Source organism: Octopus bimaculoides, chromosome 5 (assembly GCF_046866305.1).
Source record: "Octopus bimaculoides isolate indiv1 chromosome 5, ASM4686630v1, whole genome shotgun sequence".
NCBI lineage: Eukaryota > Metazoa > Mollusca > Cephalopoda > Octopoda > Octopodidae > Octopus > Octopus bimaculoides.
In genome coordinates, this window is record NC_142932.1 from 2,900,750 (window position 1) to 2,923,715 (window position 22,966).

General features: G+C 35.9%; 1 protein-coding gene across 6 annotated transcripts in view; it reads right to left on the reverse strand.

Annotated features, from left to right (window-relative positions):
* The window catches only part of LOC106872983 (uncharacterized), a 65,602-nt gene that overhangs the window by 36,054 nt on the left and 6,582 nt on the right, over positions 1–22,966 (reverse strand). Inside the window, exon 1 of one of the 6 annotated variants that reach the window (XM_089351923.1) lies at positions 10,250–10,428. The exons of 2 other annotated variants lie outside the window; for them this stretch is intronic. The gene's annotated coding sequence lies outside the window, so the exon portion shown is untranslated. Of the gene's footprint in view, positions 1–3,747; positions 3,822–8,152; positions 8,290–10,249; positions 10,429–22,966 lie in introns of those variants that run through there. 3 more of the 6 variants (XM_089351924.1, XM_089351925.1, XM_089351927.1) reach the window with 3 other exon arrangements.

Below are 22,966 nucleotides of genomic sequence, written 5' to 3' on the forward strand. Positions count from 1 at the left end.
AATCTGCTCAGTCAAGGTTGATGTAGAGTTAAACAATAATGACAATAATTAATAAAATTGGTATAACACAAGAAGAGAAGTTTTTTAAACTTCAAGCAAGATCTTTCTTAGCCTCTACCCCACTTACCAATACCTAAGATTTAAAAAAATTGTAAGCAGGCTTAAATCCTGACAATCGAAATCCCTACTGTATAGTCTCATCAAATATCATCAGTTATTAGGCCATGAAGTTTCAGATTTTTCTGACATAATTTTCCTACTGTTTACTGTAGCATAAATAAAGCTGTCGGGTGCTTTTGTTTTTGTTGGGTGTTTTATTTACTTGCTCAATACAATAATAGGGGCCATTGATAAAAGTGAAAGTACATTAAGTATTAATATACAGAGTATGTAATAAATTTAAATGAATATACAGAAAAAATAATTTTATAGATGCAAGAAGAAAAAGAAAAAGAAGAAGGGCAAAACAAAATAATTGTTTTTTAACCTTTAGCATTCAGATTATTCGGTCAAATGTAATGCTTATGTATTCACATTGCTTTGAATTAATTAGGCATTGTCTTATAGCTTCAAGATTTGAATGACGTGATTGTTTATCTTTAGAATGATATTGTAGGGTTGCCATGAGAGGCCAGCTCTCACCAGTTTGAAGATGAAACAGGTAGAACATTTAGGTTGGATATGGCTGGTTTAAATGCTAAAGTGTTAAAACAAGATGTTCCAATTTTTATCATCATCATCATCATCATTTAACGTCCGCTTTCCATGCTAGCATGGGTTGGACGATTTGACTGAGGACTGGTGAAACCAGATGGCTACACCAGGCTCCAATCTGATTTGGCAGAGTTTCTACAGCTGGATGCCCTTCCTAATGCCAACTACTCCAAGATTTTAATAAATTGTATTTAGGCTGGAAAGAGACGGGCTAATTAATGATTCCCTTGATAAACCTGGTCAAAACTAACTAAATAAGTCAGTCTTTCCTTAAATCTAAAAATAAGAATAAGCTTCAAAAACTAAGGTGGAAAGTTAGGTCCAGATAGGAATAACTCTAACAGAAAAAATTAGCAAACAGTTATATCTTGGTGCCAAGAACTAGGAGTAGGAGGTACATTTATTTGGTCTTTTAAGGATTGAAAAAAAATTTTTGAGAAAGGCCATGTTGTTAACCATTTTATACTCAAAAACTAAATCTCTTAAAGCATGTCTCAGTTTCAAGAGACCACAATTTTACTTCACTCAAAGCAATCACAAGTACCCAAGGTGTAAACGAGTAAATCACAAGTACCCAAGGTACACAAGTACCCAAGGTACACAAGTACCCAAGCATCACAAGTACCCAAGGTGTAAATGTCTTTGAACCTGTACAATTTTGTTAATGCTTTGAATACAAGAGGGATTCCAAATCTCATACTCCAATTTGGTACCATACACTTATTTACATCTAACAAAGATTTTTGTACACATGAATACACTTTTCTCTTTACTTTTTGATATCATTTACCTATCCTTGCCAATATAGAATTAGCTTTATTAGAAATGTCCAGGTCACACACACACACACATACATACATGGAATACATTCATAAACACCAACTCAAGGAATACTGGTGGAATATTCCCATCAAAACTTCTGTCAAATGTAAATATAACAGGCCAGATATTGTTGTTTGGGACAAAGGGGCAAAGGTATGTACCATCATAGAAGTCAGCCTACCCTGCAGATATAAATATCTCTTTGAAAATCAAAGAAAAAGAGGATATCTATGGATAACTGCCTCGAAACCTCCAGCTTCTCTATCCAGACTATGAATTCATATTCATAATTGGAGCATTAGGTTTTGTTAGTAAATGCTTAAAGGAGAATCTGGATAAACTGGGATTTTCAGAAAGGAAAATTAACCGGCTGATTCATACATTACAAGTGCAATCTGTGAGTGGAACAATAAAAAATATGCAAGACTTTTCTCAAGTTCCCCATGTGAATTTGTCTGTGTTAACTACAACCCAAAGATGGAGCCTTGTATCTTTGTTGGGAACTGGCTCCCTCCTCAGTGGAAGATTTATAATAATTAAAAAATAGAAGACATACATACATACACACATACATACACACATACATACATACATACATACATACATACACACATACATACACACATACATACATACGTGCATATATATCGTCAGTAAATCAGAAATCTGAAAGAGAAGCACACTCTAAGTTATAGACCAGTAGAGGAATTAGATAAAGATACAGCCATAACTATCTTTATCTATCTATCTATCTATATATATATATATATATATATATATATATATATATATATATATATACACATATATATGTATGTCTGTGTGTGTGGTGTGTATGTGTGTGTGTGTGTGTGTGTGTGTGTATAAGAATTTGAGATAACAAAAATAAAAACAATTATGTTATCAACTTCATTAACTTATAGATGTTTCTGCTATGAGATGAAGTGAACTCTTAGTTGAATGCCTAAATAGTACCTTATAGCTTCATTAGAGCCTTGAATATGAAGCGCAATTTATTTGGGAAAAGAATTACATATTCAAGGCTTCTCTATCCAGACTATGAATTCATATTCATAATTGGAGCGTTAGGTTTTGTTAGTAAATGCTTAAAGGAGAATCTGGATAAACTGGGATTTTCAGAAAGGAAAATTAACCGGCTGATTCATACATTACAAGTGCAATCTGTGAGTGGAACAATAAAAAATATGCAAGACTTTTCTCAAGTTCCCCATGTGAATTTGTCTGTGTTAACTACAACCCAAAGATGGAGCCTTGTATCTTTGTTGGGAACTGGCTCCCTCCTCAGTGGAAGATTTATAATAATTAAAAAATAGAAGACATACATACATACACACATACATACACACACACATACATACATACATACACACATACATACACACATACATACATACGTGCATATATATCGTCAGTAAATCAGAAATCTGAAAGAGAAGCACACTCTAAGTTATAGACCAGTAGAGGAATTAAATAAAGATACAGCCATAACTATCTTTATCTATCTATCTATATATATATATATATATATATATATATATATATATATATATATATATATATATATATATATATATATATACACATATATATGTATGTCTGTGTGTGTGGTGTGTATGTGTGTGTGTGTGTGTGTGTGTGTATAAGAATTTGAGATAACAAAAATAAAAACAATTATGTTATCAACTTCATTAACTTATAGATGTTTCTGCTATGAGATGAAGTGGACTCTTAGTTGAATGCCTAAATAGTACCTTATAGCTTCATTAGAGCCTTGAATATGAAGCGCAATTTATTTGGGAAAAGAATTACATATTCAAGGCTTTGATGAAGCCTATAAGGTACTAGGCTTCCAAAGAATAAGTCCTGGGGTCGATTTGCTCGACTAAAGGCGGTGCTCCAGCATGGCCACAGTCAAAAAGACTGAAACAAGTAAAAGAGTAAAGAGAGTAAGGTTAATATTTATAACTAATTTGCCATTTTCAATGGGTGTGGAGCACACACCTAGCACACCTGGAATATACGCACCTGTATTTCTAACATGTAAAATGACTGCAAAGAGGCTCACTCATAGGCTCATATAACAGAGGTATATCCAATTCAAGGTTCATTCAGAGATATGTCAGCTCTGAATTCTAAGGTTTGTTTTTATTTTCAAGCAATTAGAAATTTTTAAAAAAATGCAAAGTTTACCTTAAAATGTAAAAAGAAACATAACAAAACACTACAAGGCACTCTGTTGGGTGCTCCACTGGTTCTGCTATATAAATGACTGCAGGAAAAAAAAAAATGGTGTATAGGTGATATGACAAGTTGAAGGAGATATGACAGTTGAGTAGGAATTATATACTCTTTTACAGTAGATACCATGTCTAATCAATTTTGTATAATTACTAACTGTTAAGATGACCTCTTGTTCTTAACTCTTATCGCTCCCTTCTAATATACTTCTTATCAAGAAGTTGGATTAACAGAAACAAATCACAACAAAATGTCAAAAAAAAAAGTAAGTAAATAAAAAGGGATAAAAAAAAAAAAAAGAATATAGCTTTCATAGATAAGAGTAACATTTCGGTATAGGCCTGTCACCGAATGTAATGTCATAAAAAATAAAGAAGGAAGCATATTGGAAAATTCAATAATAAAATAAACACATGACAAATGTAACAAACAATCTAAACTCTCTCTCTTTCTCTTCTCTCTTTCTCTTCTCTCTCTCTCTCTCTTTTTAATTTTCTCTGTTGTTTGTACTCTGTGTAAGTTGGACTTATTAATATAAATATCTATATATTTGTACTTAGATATTCATCATCTGAAAATATCCACCTTTCGCTTTCTCTCGTTTTGCATGTATACATATATACATAATTTGAATTTTATTATATTTAATATATTTGATGCATCTAATTTGTTTATCCACATAATTGCCTCCCTCCCTCTCTCTCTCCCTCTCTCTCTTTATATATATATATATATATATATATATATATATATATATATATATATATATATATATATATATCTTAGCTGCTTTCTCATATATGTGCAAAGCCATTGCTAGAAAGAATCACTGAAATGAGTAAATGCGTCATCGTTGATGTAATGTGAGGCCCTTGTATGACTCCTTGAGCCCAGCCAAAGATTTGCACATTTACAAATATATATATATTGCACATTTGCAAGTGTATATAATAATAGTGTATATAATAATAGTGTATATAAAAGTGTATATAATAATAATAATAATATTAGGGACAAAATTCAAAATTACAAGTAAAAAGTCAATTAAAATCAATTTATAAAAAATTAAAATTAAATTACGCTTTACAGAGTAAAATATATATAAATACACGTGTAGTCATTTTATTATCTTTATCTTATGATATTTACTTTGCATTATATTATACTTATTTATTGTGCTTTTAATTATTTTTTTTTTCTATATGTGATAGTGGATTTTCATCGATGAGTTCATGAACCTTGGTTCTTTTCCCTAAAACTATATATTATATATATATATATATATATATATATATATATATATATATATATATATATATATATATATATATATATATATATCAATCTCTCTATCTACCTATCTATCTACCTCTTGCAAAATACTAATAATGTTTCCAATTTAAGTACAAAGTCAACAAGGAATGGAAAAGAGTTAGTCCATTACCTCAGTCTGGTACTAGACTGATACTTTACTCTTTTCTCCTAGAGAAAGGAAAGGCAAAGTTAACCTCTGAAAGATCAGAAAAATTTTTATATGCATTTCAAATAAAATCAATCTGGGATATCTGACCACAATATATTACTTACTTATTTTGATAAGGTTATTTCTGCAGAAATTACTTATGAATGTACCTGCCCAAAGAGGTCACATGACTCTGCTAAAATGTATCATCAGATGAAAAGATGAGCGTATATCAGCAGAAGACCATAGATGGATATGTTAGTAAAAAGCTCTGGGATGATAATAACATTGATCATCAAAGCAGTCTATCATGAACCAACAACCGGATTACTAACTCCCACTTTGAAGGGTATGTGTTTGCAATGCAGGAACAAGAAATATCAATCAAATACCTGATGCACAAAAGGGATAGAGACACAGGAAAAGCAACAAAATGTGATAACTGATGCAGACTTGGTGGAGCTAACACCAAAGTTATCACCCACATCTTAAGCAGCTGTTCAAAAATATCATCACGGTATTATCTACCAATGAGACATGATGTTATAGCTAGGATACTGCATAATGAGATCTGTCAGGATAACTCTAAGGACAAAGAAAATGGTAGAAGCCATAGCCATACATAATAAAAAGGAGTACTGGTTGAATGTCCAATGAAAACCTTCATAAAATGTAAACATAATAGACCTGACATAATGATTTGGGATAGAGAAGAGAAACTGTACTGTTGTGGAAATCAGCTGCTCAGTGGATGTTAACATAAAGCTGAAGATCAATGAAAAAGATAATATCTATGCTGAACTATTGAGAAATCTACAGTAACTCTATCCAGATTACATGTTCAGAAATTAAGCTTCCCAAAACCAGAAAGGAGAAAGCTGATTCAGAGACTACAGATCCAATCCATCGCTGGAACGGTAAAAAATCTGTAAAACTTTCCAGAAGTTTATCATTTAAGTATATATGAGCATGTCTAGATATGCAACCATATGCATGAGAATACAAACATAAAACAAATCATATGGTTGCATTTCTAGACATACATATACATACAAAAATACTCTGTAGTTGATGTTGAAATTCCATTGAAGGAGCCTTGGATCTAGGTTAGAAACCAGCTCTTTCTCTATTGGCCAGAAATCTTCAAATAAAACTGAACACTGACACACACAGACACACACACACACACATATATAGGTGCAGACACAGCTGTGTGGCACCTTGGGCAATTGTCTTCTACTATAGCCTCAGACCAACCAAAGCCTTGTGAATGGATTTGGTAGACGGAAACTGAAAGAAGCCTGTCATATGTATATATATATATATATATATATATATATATATACTCTTTTACTCTTTTACTTGTTTCAGTCATTTGACTGTGGCCATGCTGGAGCACCGCCTTTAGTCGAGCAAATCGACCCTGGGACTTACTTTTTGTAAGCCTAGTACTTATTCTATCGGTCTCTTTTTGCTGAACTGCTAAGTGATGGGGACATAAACACACCAGCATCGGTTGTCAAGCAATGCTAGGGGGACAAACACAGACACACAAACATACACACACACATACATATATATATACATATGTACGACAGGCTTCTTTCAGTTTCCGTCTACCAAATCCACTCACAAGGCTTTGGTCGGCCCGAGGCTATAGTAGCAGACACTTGCCCAAGGTGCCATGCAGTGGGACTGAACCCGGAACCATGTGGTTGGTAAGCAAGCTACTTACCACACAGCCACTCCTTTTGTAAATTTAAATTTAAATAAGTATCACTAATATTATTAATAATAATGTTAATAATAGAGTTAATAATAGCAAGTCTAAACATTTATAGGTAAAATATAAATAAAATACAGAAGGGTATTGAAATACCACTTGTTATGTACAGAATTATTTTTATGGTGAGTAAATTGTGGTTTAGAGTGATAGTTCTGTTTATAGTGAGTGGTATTTCAATGCCCTTCTGTATTTTATTTTATACATATATGTATATATATGTGTGTGTATATGTCTTTGAGCCTGTGTTTGTCCTCCCATCACCACCTGACAACTGGTATTGGTGTGTTTATGTTCCCATAGCTTAACAGATGGGTAAAAGAAACCGATAGAATAAGTACTGGGATTTTAAAAAAATAAGTTCTGGGGTCAATTTGTTTCACTATCACCTTTCAAGGTGGTGCTCCAGTATGGCCGCAATAAAATCACTGAAACATATAAAAGAATATATTGTGGGGCGGTTGGTGTTAGGAAGGGCATCCAGCCATAAAAACCATGCCAAAAACAGACACAGAAGTATGGTGCAGGCTCCTGTCTGGCCAGCTCCTGTTAAACCTTCCAACCCATGCCAGCATGGAAGGGGGACGTTAAACGATGATGATGATGATGATGATGATGATATATATCAAGGGTTGGCCAAAAGTCACCCAACAGTAAAAACAAAGTTCCATAAATGCTATATGTAATTCTCTATTGACTCGAATGGAAAAATGTGTCGCTCAAGCAGGACTTCAGTTTGAACGATTTTCATGATGTTTCCTATTCAGATGCTTTTATTAAATTCATTCAGTTGTTAAACATAAATAAATCTTGGAATTAAATGGTTTTGATTTACTGTCAGGTGACTTTTGGCCAACCCTGTATATATAAATAAAGATCTGGTATTTCAATATTTCAGCATGATTACGGAAATGTCAACATAATGATTACCACAAAATGTACAAGTATTCACTTGTAAAACAGCTGTAAAGATTATATAATTTATGATGTTATAATAAAAAGACAAACTAAATCTCCTGCTTTATTCTTCTCTCACATATACACTGCAAATCATTCAAATATATAAAATATCAAAAGAAAATAAGAGGTAAACAATCAAGTTTAATACTTACTTGAAATTTGGATATTCATAAATTTACATGGACTTCTAGGCTTTGGTTAACTGTTATACTATCTCATTCAAAATGGCAACTTTTCAATACACACACACACACACACATATATACACACATACACATACATATACATGTATATATACATGTATAAATTTGCTTCCCAGCCATGTGGTTCTGGGTTCAGTCCCACTGCATGGTACCTTGAGCAAGTGATTTCTACTATAGCTTTGGGCTGACCAAAGCCTTGTGAGTGGATTTGGTAGACAAAAACTGAAAGAAGTTCATCATATATACAGGATGTCCCAAAAAGATGTACTCACTCTTTGACTTCCCAGTACTCGTGCATTTTGTGTTTAAGTAGATGTTTATTGATATACATACAATCCTAAAAAGTTAAATTAAATTCAGGAAAATAAATTGTAGTAGAAACGATTATTTATTGTCATTTAGAATTATTTTAATGTTCTCTCTCATTCTTGCGTGTTCGCAAATGTTCAAACTGCCTTCCTTCATTTTACCTTCCAGGATGTGGAAGGGAACAAAAGAGTCATAGACTGCGGCACCTTACCTCTAACCCATGAGCAGAGGGTAAAACCATCTGGTCTCTTTCTATTGCTTCTGGATAATCCAGCCAACTCCAGAACTGAAGAGATATTAATCCGAGCCAGGGTCCACTTAATGATTAAGTTCATTTTGGTGTGACAAGCGAAACAACCAGCATTTAGGTGGCAAGACAGAGTGTTAAGACAAGTGGGATTGAGGAGCCTACCTCGGAAAATCTAGATTCCAAGAACATAGAAAGGGAAGACTTCCACCCGTCCCCCACCAGTTTCTCCCAAATTTGTTCATTCTTAGATCTTTTTTTGCCAAAAATCCCCATTTTCAGATATGGAGGTTCCGGAAAATTACCAAAAATTGGCATTGTGAAATTATTTACCACCCCCCCGCCAACTTCTTCAATTTTTACTTTTTCCCCAACACTAACACTAAAACCATACCTCTAACAACTAAAACCTTAACCCTAACCCTAAAACTGTAACTGTAAGTACAGAAATGCTTTGAAATTTTTGTCCGAATCATAATGTCTGTATTTTTCCGCATATTTAGAAAAAAAAAAATTTTTGGAAAATCTTTTCAGAATCCATAATCAAGTGAAAAAGGAAGGAAATGGGGGTGGTGGGTGTTAATTTAGAAATGTCAATTTTTGCCAATATTTTTGCAGATTTGTATTCCCCGTAGCCGAAAAGGGAGGGGGCATTGTGTCGAAAAAAAAATTTTTTATAGGGTGGGACGGGCGGAAGTCTTGCCCATAGGAATTTGGGCAAGAAGACGGAGAAAATGAAACAAATATGGACAACTTGTTCCGAAACACCCCCGAGTGGGGAACGGTCCCCAAAAGTAACCCTCAATTGCGTTCCCCCAAAATTCCTATGTGCTCGGAATATACATAGTCCGAGGTATATTTGGAGAAAATTCCATTAAAAAATATCTATTTTCTTGAAAGTTAAGACGAATTGAAGTGGACGCCAGTGAATTTTCCGAAATTTCCAATCCCACCCACTTTTAAAACACTTTCCCAAAAAAGTTTTGTATATTCGGAATCTACATGATATAACACATATTCGTAGAAAATTTCATTAAAAAAATATCCATTTTCTGAAAGTTATGATCATCCAAACTCGGAGGGGGGCAGGAATCTGTAGTTATGTCAAATTTGATTCTAACGTGACTTGAACTCAGAACGTCAGTCGCAATTATTAGGCATATATTTTGTTCACTACAGTACTGTTTCTCACCAGGAAGTCATCAGGTATATACACGGAATGAATGCCAATACTTTATTGTACCCCCTTTTATTTTTTTTCCTGTTATATATATATTTTTTTAATGTGTTGTATGAGTCGGAATCCACATTTTGTCGAAATACATAGCATCGTAATATGTATTTTATTGCTCTCGGAAGGACGGATACAGTAACAAAGAGCAAAATAAACTTTAAAACAACTGTCCATAAACATCCGAGAGAAAACTAAAAAGATAAGAGGAAAATAAAATAAAGTGAAAAAAAAATCGTTTAGCACGAATTAAACATACCTACAGTGATTGATTCACTGATGTATAGCCAGAAGTAAGAGAGTGTGATATAAAGACAGATCTGTAAGACAGTGATATAAAGATAAATCTGTGCTAATATATACTGACAATGAAGTGGTTGGTTTTCTGAGAAACGAAAATAAATTAAAAACTTATGATCGGAAAAAGCACTTGTTAACAAGGGAGACAATTTATAAACATACTTTCATACTTGTCAACAACTTTCTATCTAATCTTTCTATCTTATCTTTCTATCTGTCTGTTTAGCTCGCTAGCTACACACGCACATACACACAGTGCAAGCCTCTTATTGTGATCATTTTGGGGACGGTCCTTCAGGTAAAAATAACTGACTGATAAACATTATTCTTTTATTTCTTTCAGCCATGTGACTGCGGTCATGCTGAAGCACCATCGCGAAGTCGAGGATATAACCAAATCCTAAGCATGATTGGGATCCACCCACTAATTACGATAACAATAACCGTGGGATAATAATGCGATTATAATTAACAATTTCCATTGTTTCTCTTTACATGCATACGTACACACATGCATATACGTACACACACATATATAAATAGATATATATTATCTATTAAATATATCCACATAGAAACACACACACATTATCTTATACATATCTATTACATGTGGAGGTGCAATGGCCCAGTGGTTAGGGCAGCGGACTCGCGGTCATAGGATCGAGGTTTCGATTCCCAGACCGGGCGTTGTGAGTGTTTATTGAGCGAAAACACCTAAAGTTCAACGAAGGGGATGGTGGCGAACCCTGCTGTACTCTTTCACCACAACTTTCTCTCACTCTTTCTTCCTGTTTCTGTTGTGCCTGTAATTCAAAGGGTCAGCCTTGTCACACTGTCAAGCTGAATCTCTCCAAGAATTACGTTAAGGGTACACGTGTCTGTGGAGTGCTCAGCCACTTGCACGTTAATTTCACGAGCAGGCTGTTCCGTTGATCGGATCAACTGGAACCCTCGACGTCGTAAGCGATGGAGTGCCAACAACATCTATTACATATATATGTATATTTCTATATATATATATAAATTTTTTTTAAAACGGAGAAAAATCAACGCGAGTACGTGGTACATGCAAAGCATTAATAAGACTCTAAGTGAAGGAAAGAAAGGGTGTTTTACGTTTGGAGCAAAGCTCTTCCTGAGACGTACATATACTCAAATATATTCATTTACTTGTTTCAATCGTTTGACTGTGACCATGCTGGAGCACTGCGTTAGTCAAACAAATCGCCCCCAGGACTTATTTTCTAAGGCCTAGTATTTATTCTATCAGTTCTTTTACCGAACCACTAAGTTACAGTTGTCAAGTGATAATGGGGCAACAAAGACAGAAAGACACACGCACACACACATATATATATATATATATATATGTGTATATGTATGTATGTGTGTATGTATGTATGAATACTTGCCCAAGGTGCCACGCAGTGGGACTCAACCCGAAACCATGTGGTTGAGGAACAAGAATCTTACCACACAGCCACACATTTTTTATTATCTGTTACAAACTGGAGTCATTTATTTTTGTAATTTGAAATTTCCTGAGTTAGCGGATATTCAATATATTTATTATTAAATGGCTGCAGTGAGGAAAGGGAGTGAGATATCGGAACTGTTTCAAATCCAAATGTGACAAGTCGGTCGATCGACCTGCTAGAAATAGCAGCCAAATCTCCCTCAAACTATGTCCTACTGTCGTAAAAAAAGGATGGACAAGGGTACACTATATAATGTAATTCTAGATACTCCACTAAAGAAATGATAATTGTGTCTGAAATACCTTAAATTTCATAGGTCTACTCAGATTTGTTCTTGGACTAAACTATGACAACGTGTGTCTACCAAATCTACTTTCCAATCATGAGGTCCTGCATTCAATTCCCCAGTGTGTTATCTTGTGCAAGGGTCTTTTATGTTGTGAATAAAACTGAGTCCTTGGAAATTGTGCAGAAGCCTGTTGGATGGATTACTTCTAATGCAAATGTCTGGCCATGTCACACACATCCTCATGCTGATGTTGCTCAGGTTTACAATAAAGGTATAGAAGCTCATGGAATAATCAGCCACTAATTCATTGAGTAGGTACTTACGCTGATCAAGCAATTTGTAGGAATTTGAACCCCAAATGTGAAATCATCAGTTCACAATAATGGATAAGCTACAATAGGATCATAAGAGTTTCATGTGAATTACCTAAAAATCAACCAATCAGCTTGAAGCTATGCTGTGAACAGCCCCTCAAATGTTCTTGAGATTCACACCATTTTTTTCCTAGTTAAGCAGCTTGGCACCTAAATCACAGCAGACTGGTGTTGGCATTCAAGCAGGACAGATCTTCACTGTCACACAATGAAGGAAAAGATCTTAACAATATGTGGTAAACTCATATCTTTTGTCTTTCACCTACCTCATAGCAAATGGGCAAGCAAATGCAGTTAAATCAAGTCAAACATAATATGCTTGTAACCAATAAGAATTGATTAACAGAGTGTAACAAAATTTTTATTTTTTGTTTTTGTTTTTGATCAATAAGTGTTATTTTCTATCTGCTTCTATCTAGAAATCAAAGGAAATGACTACTATTACCTTCAAACTTTGCTTTTGTGACCTACCCCTAGATACACTTCAAACACATTCAGTACTGGTTTGCTGAAGCAGAAATAACATTATCACAAATATTCTGCTCAATACCACAGATCTTCTTGTTAGTTGCTTGATCTTAACCACTTGAGCATGTCCCTTGGTGGCTGACAATATGTGCTTCTCTGATCATGAGCAGGAGTTGTGTGAGAGCATCATAATCATGGTTTGATTGACTAAACCAGACATGTGCTACCTGTTTTTGATGATTTGAGTAGCAGACTACAGGAAACATGGCCCATCAAGCAAGCAAGCCACACAACTAAAAAAAATTCAAAGTAATTTTTTGTCAGGCATACCATTCAGAAAGTCCCATAGGCCACAGGTTGTCCATAACTGATTTAACCCTTTAGCACCTAAACTGACCATATCCAGCCAAAATATTCTACCCATTTTATGTTCTAACAGGCCATATCCAACCTCTCGCACTTACCCTACAATGTTATTCTAAAAATAAACAATCATATCCTTGAAATCTCAAAGCTACAAGATATTGCATGATTAACACAAAACAATATAAATAAATAAATATTACGTTTGACAGACAAATCTGAATCCTAAAGAGTTTAATCTTTCAGACTACTAAAGTTACAGACAATGTTACTGTACTCTCCGTCATTTAACATTTCCACTTCTTTCAGTGTTTCTGTTATGAAAAATTATCATCAAGATTTTCAATGCTGACCCTGGAGAATTGGGCCTAAGTGAAGAATTTGCTGTCACAAAGGAGATCAACATAACTGAACCAGCATCGTAGATTTAACAGTTGCTGGCAAGCAAGACAACTTGGATATATTCATTCACCTGTTTACTTCTTTCAGTCGTTGGACTGCAGCCATACTGAGGTAATGCCTTGAAGGGCTTAGTAGAAAAAAAAGCCAACTCTAGTATCTGTTTTTAAGCCTGGTGTGTATTGTATAGGTCTCAATTTGCCAAACTGCTATGTTATGGGATGTAAACCAACACCAGTTATATATATAAAATATATATACAGGAGTTGGACAAAATAATGGAAACACCTAGCATCATAATTTTGAAATATCTATAAAACCATCAAAAGCGTGTTTATTTTTATGTTTTTTTTATTTATTATTAGTGTTGCTTAATATGTTTTGCTAAAATTGCTGTTTCTTTACAGATATCATCAGAAAAAGGTAATGACAGATCTATCGGACTTTCAAAGAGGTTGTATGGCAAGTGCTAGCATAACAAAAACAGTCAACATTTTTGATGTACGAAGAAGTACTGCCTTGAAAGTAATGACAGCCTTTGAGAAAGAGGGAAAAACCTCCTTGTTGAAACAAAACTCTGGAAAAAAAATCAAAACTTTCAGATAGGGACCATCAGACTCTTACATGAATTATTAGAAAGGATCACAAAAGTACAGCTCCCAAAATTACTGCAGAGCTAAATGACCACCTCGAGAACCCAGTTTCCGCAAAAACTGTTTGCAGAGAGCTACATAACACCGGATTTTACAGGAGGGCTGCAATCAGAAAACCACTACTTTCAAAAACAAACATGGTAAAGCATTTGGAGTGGAGTAAAAATGTACAGAATTGGTCCCTAGAGCAGTGGAAGAATGTTATTTTCTCAGACGAGTCATCTTTTACCTTATTTCCAACCACTGAGAAGTATACATGTGGGGACAGCTAAAAGAAGCATTTGACCCAGATTGCCTTCTTTCAATTGTGACGATCGGTGGTGGGGGTGGCTATATCTTGATGAATTCATTCGTACAGGGTAACTTGAGAAGCTGAATAAAATTCTTTCTCAAAATCAATTGCACTCTTCTCACTAAAAACATTACCATTGTATTATGTTACCTATATATATATATATATATATATATATATATGTATATTATATGTTCATAAAACAATGTGATTTTAGTGTTACTATAATAAGAATTTATTTATTTCTATTCATACTAATAAAGTATATTCAATTTTGTTGGGATTTTTATTTGGTGTACTGCAAAATAGATTCTCCTCGCCCAGTGTGTCATAAGGTAAAAAGTTTGGCAGACACTGCCTTAGAACATAGAACATAAATACAAACACTGTACTTAGAACATAAGTACAAACATTGTAAAGTACTTTTGTCTGACACTGTAATGATTTTGCCAGTTTGTCAGTTTCATGCCAATATATCCATCCTTCAATAATTATCGTGATGATGCCCCAACATTCTAAAAGGTTGCATGGTATTATTTCAATAACACAATGATACAAAATCTAGAGCCTCCTTTGGCTATGACAATGAATATCTTAAAATGAGAGTTCCTCTCAAAGATGCAAATTCAACAAGGTGTTTTTCTAAGTGTAGTCATCGCTCATACATGTATGCCTTCTCTCCTGACACCATGAAGAATGTCCAATGGACAGGTAAGCAGTGATACAGCTTGGCACCAGTGTCATTGTAAGTACAGCCATCAGAACACAAAGAGCTGTATTAAATACTGCAAGCCATCTCATATTACATTCTAACAGTTTCACCACTCAACAGTCCTGGTTTTTGTATTTTATTGACTCAGAAAGAATAAAAAGCAAAACTGATCTCAACAGAATTTGAACTCAAAACAGGAGTTGAAAAAGTACCGAGTAACATTCAACTGACATCCTATTGACTTTGCCAATTTCCTGCTTTGATACAAAATAGTGAGTGCAAGATACTGAACCTACAACCATAATCCACATCCTGTTGTAGCTAGTTCAGTCTGGAAAAGCTAGAATGATATAAATCCTAATGCATTTTCCACTATTCTCTGTAATCAATAACTTCATTCTTTCAACGAATGACACAATCAATTTATGAAACAGGATATACATATTGGAGAGTTGTAAATAGCAGAGTTGATAGTATGCTATACAACCAATCAAAACAAGAGAAATTATAATTTTATTTCCTTCTACCAAAATTGCTCTGACTATAACCAAGACACTTAATACCTCTTATCTACCTAGATCATTAATGCCGTTGTTTAGACTAGGTCGACCACATCATGCAGGCACATGGTCAAAAGAATTCCAACCATAATCATCAAGTCGTTCTGTATATATGAATGTCTACATTATCCTTCTTGTTTTGCAAGATTTGAAGAAAATTGAACTGCTATTTCTAGCATGGCAAATGACCACAGAGGGCTCAACCACTTAGTATTGCACCCTTTCGTCACCATATTTCTAACCAAATTACACCCCTTATGTGTTTCAATTAATTTCTAACATAATCATAAATTTAGGCTGGTTTCATTAAACAACTCTAACTTTTTTATTTATCAACATATTAATGTGATTTTTGGAAGATAATTTAACGAAAGGTTCTCAACCAATTCTATACCAAAATTTTTGTCACAAAGTGACTTTAATTACAGGTAAATACAACAAAATATAAAATTATTAAAATTTTTGTTCAAACATCGCTATAGAAAATGGGTTATTAACTAATATTCAATTGGGTATACAACAAAATATTATTATAGAAGAGTTGTGCACATTACTGGATTTATTAGTCTCTTTTGCCAGTATAAAATTAAAATCCAGAGCAGTACCCAGTATTTGATTCACAAATCTTTTCCAAACTTTGATCCCCCATTTTGTGCGCTTTCCTGGCATATACTGTTGAAAACGCACTCGGCCTTTATAGCCCACCATATCCTCATCTATAAACTGTTTTAGGTACTACTCAAGCAGAGCGGACCCGAACGCGCAGTCGCGCGTCCGCGCTAGCTAGTCGTGAGTGGTCGATCCTACGAAAAGTACGCGCGGGCGCGCGTGCAAATGAATACATTGTGCGCGTGCGCGCGTATGCAAATTAGTAAATAATTTCTTTTAAACAAAGTAAATAATTTTTTAAAAATTACTTTTTTCTTTTCTAAACAACGTAGATAGGTAGAAGGAATAAAAATAACACACTATCTGTTTTTGTTAACTTCATACATTTTTTTTCTTTTAATTAAATTTTGTGAACAAAATAATTTTTATTTTCTAAACAACGTAAAATTTTAAAATCTATTTACGTTGTTTAGAAAATAAAAATTATTTTGTTCACAAAATTTAATTAAAAGAAAAAAAATGTATGAAGTTAACAAAAACAGATAGTGTGTTATTTTTATTCCTTCTACCTATCTACGTTGTTTAGAAAAGAAAAAAGTAATTTTTAAAAAATTATTTACTTTGTTTAAAAGAAATTATTTACTAATTTGCATACGCGCGCACGCGCACAATGTATTCATTTGCACGCGCACTTTTCGTAGGATCGACCACTCACGACTAGCTAGCGCGGACGCGCGACTGCGCGTTCGGGTCCGCTCTGCTTGAGTAGTACCCTGTTTTATATGTGCTTTGAACACAGTCAATGAGGGGGTCTTATTTTAAATAAGGGATCAAAGTCTGGTTTTCCACGTACTGGTGTACTGCTTGTGTCTCTTACATGTAGATATTGAGTCAATTTTAAAAACCGTATCCTCGTCATTATACTTGAGACATATTCGTCTCCAAAGGGTTCATCACTACTCCAGTAATTTGTTATTCTAGGTAACTTTCTAATGCCCATAATAATATTTATGGCAAAATATGCTTTAATTTCATTCAAGTTTATGGGAAACCACAAACTATCCTTTTTTACGCTTTGTTTACATTTAGCGTAACGGTTTGTTTCCGCCGTAATCAATTCAAATAGGTACATCAGAAAAAGCAAAAAGAAATAGTCTAAAGCTTTACTCTCCTGGGTAAGACTGTGACTTGGTCCAGTTTCTTCAGAAAAATCACTGAAAGAAGGAGTTTTTAAATTTTCACTCCATTCAGGTACTAATTCAGGTGGAGATGGAGTATATGTAACCTGGGTATACCCCCCCCCCCCGCCTTTTAAATTTTGTTTTTTTTTTACGGAATCCTATGTTTCAGACCATGGAGAATCCGATTCTGAAAAAAAAATTTCAAAAATCTCAATTTCAAAATTTCGATCCCCCCCCCCCCCGGTTTTTATATAGATCCACAGGGTAAACCTAACCCTAACTCAAACCCTAACCCTAACCCTAACACTAGTTTTGTGAGATTTGGCTGTTATTTCTAGCATGTAAATAGCCTGCTTGGTGGTGGGGGGGGAATTGAAATTTTTCAAAAAATTTTTTTTCAGAATCGGAATCTCCATACCCTAAAACGTGGGATTCCGTAAAAAAAAATGAATAAATAAGGGGCGGGGAAAGGTTCAGATTACATATAGTCCATCTCTACCCTAATTCATTCTCTTTATCGCTATCATCGAAGCTCTCGGATTCACTGCTTTCATTTTCGGAAAATGAAACCTCAGATTCATTATCAAATACCACGTGCTTTTTTTTTCGGTTACAGAGTTAGATTTATCAAGGTCTTCAACGGAAAATCCTTCGAATTCTGACTCGCTGCTTGACAGAATAAAATTCGTATCCATTTTTTTGTCAGGATTACAAATTTTGAAAACACAAGAGGAACAAATTTGGAAAAAAATTTCCCAAAATTCCCAAAATTAAAAAATCACGTTGATCGTCGTACAAAACTGTAGCTGAACTGTTTACACAAATAATCACGTGTTTTCACGAATGTACTAACGATATTCTCATTTAAATATGAATAGGTGATTACGGGCGGTTTTGGGCGGCTTGGTCACACGAACCAAAATTTTTTTCGGGCGGCATTGGGCGGTTTGGTAACGAAAGGGTATCAGGAATTAAATCTGGTTTACTGTGAAAATCTGTGAGCCCCATAATCAATTAGGGATGAGGACAGCTGCATAAAAGAGTACTAATTTCTAACGGTAGAGGGAACATGTGGAAGAAGTAGACCCAGAAAGACATGGGACGAGGTAGTAAAATATGATCTTTGGATGTTGAGTCTTCTGGATGAAATGACGATTGAGACTTTTGGTGATCTGCTGTGCTTGAGAAGACATATTAAGCCAAGTGAAATCATAGTTGTGGCCAGTGCCAGTGACACATTCTTAGAGAGGTTGGCATTAGGAAAAGCATCCAGCCATAGAAAAGAAGCCAAAACAGACTGGAGCCTGGTACAGTTCTCTGGCTTATCAGTCCCAGTCAAACCATCTAACCCATGCCAGCATGGAAAACGGATGCTAAATGACGGTGATGATGAACGTTATTGAAACTGTCTTTAAGCAAGTCAGTCTAGCTCAGCTACCCGTCTCCAAACTATAACTAAAGAAAGAGTTCAACTTCACACTGCATAAACTTCCTCTCTGTTTTAACCTCCCACTCACCTCTCCAAAACTAAAATCCTTTGCCAATCCTCTGCAAAAGGTGACATGAGATCTACATTGGAGTACTGAAATTTTGTTCAGGAAAGCTGTATGGATGGTCTCTTGGCTTATTGAACAAGAGTGAAACCCACCTTGTTATAATAATGCAGCTGTTGCCATGTATTTTTTAGTTATATTTTTTTTATAAGCTAGTCAGAGGAGGGACAAAACCCAAAAACTTTACCAGCTTTCTCAAACTGGTGATATTAATATGGTTGGTGTCCAGTTTGATCATCTGTGGGGCAAAGTTTGAACATCATCATTAATTTACTGTCCACTTTACCAGCTTTCCATGGTCAGTGGAATTTTGTGAAACAGATTTTCTATGCATCAGATGTAGTGTGCAAGAGAGAAGACTACTGATATGGTCATGTGATGCATATGGGTGAGGACAGCTGCATATTGGAAGTGGTGATCTCTAATTGTGGACAGAACCTGTAGAAAAGGTAGACCCAGGAAGATGTGGGATGAGGTGGTGAAATATGATCTTCAGTTGTTGAGTCTCACAGAGGTAATGACAAGTGACAGAAACTTCTGGCGATTTGCTGTATTTGATTTATGTGTCAAACTATGTGAAATGATGGCTGTGACCTGTGCTGGTAGCAAATAAAAGACACCTCTGCCAGTGACACGTAAAAGACACCCGAGACACTCTGTAGAGCAGTTGGTGTTAGTAAAGGTGTTTAGCTGTAGAAACCAAGACAAAACAGACTGGTACCTGGTACAGCACCCTGGCTTAGCAGCTCCAGTCAAACCATCTAACAGACATTAAATGACAATGATGATGATGATGATGATGGATGCCCTTCCTGTCATCAATCCTCACCTGTTTTCAAGTAGCATATTTCCCCACGTCCAGACATGTTTTCATAGATTAGAAAGGAACAACACTGTTTTAACTCTTTTTACATGCCACCGGCACAAGAGCCAGTCAGGCAGGCCTGGTATCAATCATGTTTGGATAGTGCTTTTTACGTGCCACCAGCACGGGGGGGGGGGGGCGGATAGTCAGGTGGTCCTGGCATCAATCACGTTTGGATAATGCTTTTTACATGCCACTGGCATCGACCATGTTCAAATGATGCATTTTACGTGCCACCAGAACAGGAGCCGGTCAGGAGACACTGGCATCGACCATGTTCAAATGATGCATTTTACGTGCCACCAGAACAGGAGCCGGTCAGGAGACACTGGCATCGACCATGTTCAAATGATGCATTTTACGTGCCACCGGAACGGGAGCCAGTCAGGGGTACTGACCACAGCTGTGATTTTGGTTTTATTTGACTCAACAGGTCTTCTCAAGCATATCATATCGCCCAAGGCATCAAGGGTACTCTTAAATGGGCCAGACATGCAACACTGGCATCGGCTATGGTTGCGATCACACTTTAGTTGCCGGATTTTCTCAATCACAGCATATCTCCAAAGGTCTCGGTCTCCTGTCATTGCCTCTGTGAGGCCCAGTGTTTGAAGGTCATGCTTTACCATCTCATCTCATGTCTTCCTGGGTCTACCTCTTGCATAGGTTCCTTCCACAGTTAGGGAGTGGCACTTCCTCACACAGCTGTCCTCATCCATACGTAACCAGCACAGTCATTTGAACACTTGAGAGAGAATTCTGAGAATCCTAGTGGGTAGTAGTTTTAGGAAAAAGGTGCTTGATGCAGTGCAAGGTTCAACAGCAATAACATGAAAAAGGGTAATGGGTGGGGTTGGATGCGGGAGGTATTAACATTGCTCCAGTATTCTCAACTGAAAACGAGCAACAGTGACATCTAGTGTTAACCCTGCAATAGACTGATGTTCTGTTCAATTCTTTTTACTTGTTTCAGTCATTTGACTGCAGCCATGCTGGAGCACCACCTCAAAGGGTTTTACTCAAAGAAATTGACCCCAGTACTTATTTTTTGTAAGCCTAGTACTCATTCTGTCAGTCTCTTTTAGCAAACCGCTGAGTTACGGGGACATAAACACATCAGCATCAGTTGTCAAGAAATAGCAGGGGGACAAACACAGACACACTCACACATAAATCCCTTTCTTATGTATGTATATATATATAGCATGGGCTTCTTTCAGTTCTTGCCCAAGCTTTATACCACAAAGTTGAGATGGGTGATGGCAAAGTGCATTTACCTCTAACTTCCTTAGAGACCTCCAGATAACAGAGTCAGGAACTCTGTCAAAAGCTTTCCCCAGGTTGACAAAAGCCAAGTTCAATGGCTTACTTTTGGCCAAATACTTTTCCTGCAGCTGTCTCACTAGGAAGATGGCATCTGTGGTACTCCTCCCAGGTACAAAACCAAACTTCATTTCATCTAGTTTAACTCTATTCCTAATCAATTGAGTTATAACTCTAACTTTCATGAGCTGGTCCAGCAATTTGATATGTCTGTAGTTGTTTATAAGGCATCACCTTTACTCTTGTAGCAGCTGACTATAATACTACTACCCTAGCCATTGGGGAGGACACTTTCCTGAATAACCTGATTAACTATGACTCACTAGGCTGTATCCTACACCACCAGATATCTTAATCATCTCAGCAGTGATTCCTGAAAGTCCAGGGGCTTTCCCTGATTTCATATCTTTAATTGCCTTGTCTATTATACTGCTGTCAAATCTGATGGCTGGTCCTTCAGTTGGTTCAACATATGAAAGACTCTCCTTCTCCCATACATTTTCTACATTTCATAGTGGCACTTCCATGCATCTTTCTTCTCTGAGTCACTAAGTGCAAGTATAGCATTATCCATTTGCAGACATTTCTCACCCACCACATTGCTATTCTCTCTGATACACTACTTTGCAATCCTGAACACCTCATGCTGTAGAACATTGACAAATCTCTTACCTTCTGTTATCGCTTTTGCTATGTAAACTTGTCACCTAGCTGCTGTTCTGGCTGCCTGATATAATTCTCTGCTTCCACCATTTTTCCAGCCTTTCCAGGCCTGTTTCTTTGCTTTTATAGCACTGTCTACCTCTGTATTCCTTGGAGGCACAATGGCCCAGTGGTTAGGGCAGCGAACTCGCGGTCATAGGACCGCGGTTTCGATCCCCAGACTGGGCGTTGTGAGTGTTTATTGAGCAAAAACACCTAAAAGCTCCATGAGGCTCCGACAGGGGATGGTGGCGAACCCTGCTGTACTCTTTCACCACAACTTTCTCTCACACTTACTTCCTGTTTCTGTTGTGCCTGTAATTCAAAGGGTCAGCCTTGTCACACTACATCACACTGAATATCCCCGAGAACTACGTTAAGGGTACACGTGTCTGTGGAGTGCTCAGCCACTTGCACGTTAATTTCACGAGCAGGCTGTTCCGTTGATCGGATCAACTGGAACCCTCGACGTCGTAAGCGACGGAGTGCCAACAACAACCTCTGTATTCCACTACCATGTTACCCTTGGCCTAGCTGGGACTTTGAACCATTCAGAGATTTTGTCTGTAGCCCTCAATATATATATGCATATATACATACATATATGTACATACCTACATATATATGTATATAACGTCGACCACTAACGTGGACAATTAATGCGCTAGAAATAGATCACATTTTGTGTCTATTAAGACCTAAAAAGTTCTCAACATGAAATATAGCAGCATACCAAAAACGTGAGCGGGCAAGACATTTAAAATCACCTAAAAAAAAATCATTATTAAACAGGAACCAGGTTTCGGATTTAACAAATTCTTACCATTTGTCTATTCCTCGTAATTAGCAGAA